Genomic DNA, 4,102 nt, shown 5'->3' on the forward strand with positions numbered 1-4,102 from the left:
TCTGAACATTTGTGTACCTTTGTTTTCTTGTTGAATAGGCGCTTTACACAAAAAAGGCTAAAGAGTTAAATGGAGAGAACTATGATACTCTAAAAAAATGTTGTTAGTCCTAAGGAATTTTATGACTGCTCTAATGGGAAACCACATGGCAAATGGCCTCTCTTCAATGGCATTGTCAATGAGACCGAGGTAATTGCTGAGGTCAGAGCTACTGGTACATCTTCAACGGCCTTGAAGTGTCGACGAGCTGAAGAAATTGAAGATGCGCTTCGAAAGGAGTCTGAGAAGGCTTGAAAGGCAGAGGGTTATGCCAACAATATCTTCTCATGGGGTGTTGGCATGTATGAGCACTGCAATGGGATACAAAAGTTTCTTCAGGTGCTGGTTAACCACTTTATGTTCATCAATTAACTTGCTAGCATTTGGAAATAACCATCATGAATCTCTTCTTGTTTAACAGGATTTTGCAACTAACCAAGGAGTACCTCTTGGTGAAATACCACCGCCGCCAGTTCCACCTCCTGCTCGTTCACGGTCTCCTCCTGGATCCCCATGACAATCTGCTATCCAAAGTATGTAATCATCCATCTCAAGCATAACACTCAAGCCTTAATATATTTAAATCATGATATATTTTTTACATGCTCTTGTTACTTCAAGCTCAATTTAACTATCATGCTCCTTAAGATTGGATGGTGCAGAATTTGATGTTTAGTCGATCGTCAAATGCAGTTTCTTTATGGATGTACTCTTGCCATTGGCCTGAATTATGTTCACATGGATGTTTATTTGTAGCTGTCAAGTATAACATTTTTACTTTCCCGTTCAGATTAAGAAATTTCTATGCTTGCCTATTTGTGAGTTGAGTTGTGTAGTATGCAAGAGTAACTATCTTTAAAACTTGACTCTTCTTTTGCAGATTCTAGAAAATAGCGAAGAACTGCCCCCTTTGTGTGCTCATCAACAAGCAAATCCTAGCTCTGATCATGTATGCATTTCTTAAACTTATCTCAAATGATACAACTACTGATGGCCTCTTTGTTGTGATGTTCACATAGTTGTGACAATATGCATGCTCTATAATGTGTTCACATAGCCTGTGTGGTGTTGGCTCATTTGGGGGATCAATATTGATTAGTGGGGCTGCCATAATCTGTACTGCAACACGTAGTGTTCAAGTGTAGTACATGCTATTGTATTTGGAAACAAAGATCATGCCTTATTTTCTGATTTTGTGTACACTAAAAATAATATATCACAACATAGTTACATTTTGGTGTGAGAGGTATTTACTATGGATGATGCTCCTGCATTCTTTGCCTCCTGCTTTTGCCTTTTCTGCCAACATCTCTTCTCCTTTTCTTGTTTATTTTACTGATTTTATGTATTTATCACAGTATCATGTGATGAAACCTTGAAACAATCTTAGGACACCTTTTGACACAGTGCTGTTATCTTGTGAATGAGAAGTCATATTTTTCCTGATGGTACTACATGTACACATTCTGCTCGTTGCTGCATATGGTTGGTCCATGATGAGATTTCCGATTAGCTCCAAATAGCTCTTGCTCTTTTTGCATATTCCCTGGAACAATTTCACTTGCTTCAAGATCATTTCTTTATGCTTTCTAGTTATTTCTGTAACAAGTTACTGTTGTCATCTTCTAGCCTCTAAAAATATGTTAAATCTTACTTTTCAGGAACATGTTGGATCAAATGATCGTGCTGCAGCAGGCGATGAAGGGATGTTTGGGGGATTTTTCAGCGAGTGTGGAACTGGTGCACTAAGCTTATCACTACTGGGCACCCAACGAGTCCATTGATGTTCTTGGATGTATAGTGCGTGAAGTAACATTTTGGTGCATGTATAGTTAACATGCTGGTACAGATGAATGGTGGAATGAGTCTCGCATCTATTCCAATGAGCAGTCTGTTACATATACACAGCGGCACGAAGCCTAACTCCCTACATGCCAGGAGTGGATGGCGTGATCAGGCGGAAGACTAGGCCTAAGTACAACAACCATCACAACTCATACAAAGCAGATACAGATACATACAACGGTACAATTCAACACCCCCCCGCAGTCCGAACGTTGCTTGGCAAAACGTTGAGACTGGACCGAAAATCATTGAAGACCGTCGAGGGCAGCCCCTTGGTGAAAATATCTGCAAACTGCGACGTGGTAGGAACGTGAAGCACCTTGGCTTCACCGAGAGCCACCCGATCCCGGACAAAATGAAGATCAATCTCGACGTGTTTCGTCCGTTGATGTTGCACGGGGTTGGACGAGAGATACACCGCACTGACATTGTCGCAGTAGACGACGGTGGCGCGTGTGGGGGGTCGCCGGAGCTCGGTGAGAAGTTGCCGGAGCCAACAAGATTCTGCCACACAGTTGGCGACGGCGCGATACTCAGCCTCCGCACTAGAGCGAGACACCGTACGCTGTCGTTTGGACGACCAGGAGACCAAGTTGGAGCCCAAGAACACACAAAACCCGGACGTCGATCGGCGGGTGTCAGGGCATCCTGCCCAGTCGGCATCACTGTAAGAGATCAGCTCGTGCGAGGAGCCACGATGAAGCTGGAGGCCGAAATGAGCAGTACCACGAAGATAACGTAAGACACGCTTGATCAACTGAAAATGGGTGTCGAGAGGGGCGTGCATGAAGAGGGAAATTTGCTGGACAGCATGGGTGATGTCGGGGCAAGTGAGTGTAAGGTACTGGAGAGCGCCGGCAAGACTGCGGTATTTCGAGGGATCGGAGTAGGGTGTACCACCGGAGAGGGAGAGTTTGGAGCTAGTGTCTATCGGCGTAGAAATAGAGTGGCAGTTCAGCATGTTGGCACGGTCCAAGATCTCGAGAGCATATTGCTCCTGGGATAAGAAGAGCCCAGCGGTGGTGCGGTGCACGGTGATGCCAAGGAAATGGTGGAGGTCACCAAGATCATTGATGGAAAATTCCTTGGCGAGAGACGCGACGAGGGAAGTGAGGAGAGAGGTGGAGCTAGCTGTGAGGATGATATCATCAACATACAAGAGCAGGTAGGCCATGGCATCTCCTCGATGAAGAATGAAGAGAGAGGTGTCACACTTAGAGGAGACAAAACCGAGCGAGTGAAGGTGGCGTGTGAAGCGAAGGAACCATGTCCGCGGAGCCTGCTTAAGACCATATAAGGATTTGTTGAGGCGACAAACGTGTGTGGGATGAGCAGAATCAACAAAACCGGAGGGTTGCTGACAGTAGACGGTTTCAGCTAGGTCGCCATGGAGGAAGGCATTCTTGACGTCCAGTTGCCGGATGGGCCAATTGCTCGCCGTGGCGAGGCTGAGAACCACATGGATCGTGGCAGGCTTGACGATGGGGCTGAAGGTCTCCCCATAATCAACACCGGGCTGCTGTGTGAAGCCCCGAACCACCCACCTCGCCTTGTAGCGCGCCAAGGTGCCATCAGGATGTAGTTTGTGCCGAAAAATCCACTTGCCCGTCACCACATTGACACCTGCAGGACACGGCACCAAAGACCAAGTGTCATTCCGAATTAGTGCATTAAACTCGTCTAACATAGCGTCATGCCAATGGGGATCCTTGCGAGCCGCACGGTAAGAGGAGGGAAGTGGTGATGGTGCGGTGGTGACGGATAAGTCGAAGTGTTGTTTGGGCATGGCAAAACCAGTTTTCCGGCGCATGACCATCTGGTGCGGATTGGCGAGCGGGGTAACGGGAACAGCGCGAGGGGGTATATGTCGCGGCGGGGGAGACCGATTGCGAGGCGGGGATCGGGGAGCAGACGGCAATCCCAAGGAAAGGTTGCGCCCTGCCGAGGAAGTGGGGAGTGATCCCGGGGTGCGTGGGCTGCAGCTGGTGGGGTGGGTGGACCGAGGCATGCAGCTAGCGGGAGTACGTGGGTTGCATGGGGATGTATGGGTGGCGGGCCCCGCAGGGCTGGGCGGGGGCGTGGCGATTGGGTGGAGGAGTGGAGGGTGTCGTGGGTGTTGTGGGTGAGAGCGACCGGTCGGGACGTGCGTGTACGCGGAGCAGTCGTGTACGCCGAGTAGGCGTAGTGGGGCGCTCCCGGACGCGGGCCGAGGACGCCC

The 4,102-nt window shown here is 48.5% G+C and overlaps 1 non-coding gene across 1 annotated transcript; it reads left to right on the forward strand.

Annotated features, from left to right (window-relative positions):
• The first annotated feature begins 1,395 nt into the window (after positions 1-1,395).
• On the forward strand, positions 1,396-1,492 carry LOC123140424 (small nucleolar RNA snoR31/Z110/Z27). The gene has a single exon (XR_006469988.1). It is a non-coding gene; the product is annotated as a small nucleolar RNA snoR31/Z110/Z27 (small nucleolar RNA).
• The last annotated feature ends 2,610 nt before the right edge of the window (positions 1,493-4,102 follow it).

The sequence above is a fragment of the Triticum aestivum genome, chromosome 6B (assembly GCF_018294505.1).
Source record: "Triticum aestivum cultivar Chinese Spring chromosome 6B, IWGSC CS RefSeq v2.1, whole genome shotgun sequence".
Lineage (NCBI taxonomy): Eukaryota > Viridiplantae > Streptophyta > Magnoliopsida > Poales > Poaceae > Triticum > Triticum aestivum.